Source organism: Empidonax traillii, unplaced genomic scaffold (assembly GCF_003031625.1).
Source record: "Empidonax traillii isolate 1590-97213 ecotype Southwest subspecies unplaced genomic scaffold, ASM303162v1 scaffold647:size433247, whole genome shotgun sequence".
Taxonomy (NCBI): Eukaryota; Metazoa; Chordata; class Aves; order Passeriformes; family Tyrannidae; genus Empidonax; species Empidonax traillii.
In genome coordinates this window covers 20,126-21,166 of record NW_020955840.1, presented here as the reverse complement: position 1 = coordinate 21,166, position 1,041 = coordinate 20,126, and positions in this window count along the sequence as shown.

Genomic DNA, 1,041 nt, shown 5'->3' with positions numbered 1-1,041 from the left:
CTCTTTGGTTTAGTTTGTTTGTTTTTTTTTTCCTTTTCCAAGAACATCACAATTAGCAGCACTAGCAGCACTCCGTTGTCTCCACCACTGTTGACCCAGAAACTGCAACCAAATCGCCTTTTTTATGTTCACCCTTCCTTTCCTTTTTCACCCTCCCACCCCAGGAACAGCCTCAGTACTTGCACTTCATCATCTGCCCTCTCCAGAAGCCAAATCCACGTTTACAACGCCGAGAATTCCCACAGTTTTGAACCCACCCACTGCAGATCCCATCTTAGCAGAAACCACTTCATTGCAGGCATTTCTTTCAGGCAGGGCTGGAAGGGGCCAGAAGCCTTCACAGATATCCATTTGCAGAAGACATTAGACCTAGAACAAGCTGTTTTTTAATGGCATACAGTGATCCAATACTGCAAGAGTTGACCGGGATTGTCGTCCCCACCACCCCGCTCCGCGCCCGCTCCCCGTGGGGAGCAGGTGCCAAGCACAGGTTCACTGTCTCCTTGATCTTAGAGGCACAGAGAATTTAAAGCCTTCTGGCTGAAGGAGCCAAAATACCACCAGGAGCCCAGAGCTTGGCTGAAGGTGACAAAATCAGCTCAGAGCTGGGTGAGGCGTCTCAGCCACTGACCGCTCGTTTGGGGAGAGGAGGCAGGGGATGGACCTCCCTTGGCAGCCTCGTGTCCCCAAATAATCCCTCCCTACGTGAGGGAAAAATACACTTCTTTGACACCCCTGCCCTGCTGAAGAGAAGCGTTCTGTACAAAATCCTGCAGTCCCTCTGCCCTTCCCAAATGCTGTGCTGTCAGAGCTGTTCTCTCCTGGTCCTTCCTCCTCAAAATCCTCCTCCTGGGGGTTTTCTCTGCTGCTTGGCTGATCCATGCCCAAACACCTGCTCCTGCAGCCCTGGCCTCTGGCATCCACCAGCAGCTCCATGGCACAGGTTCCTGCTCGGAGCTGAGGAGCTCTAGGCCCAGCTCCAGGCTGCTGAGTTTCTTCTCACCAGAAAAGAGGGAATTTATTTCCCTCATCCAAGAGTAG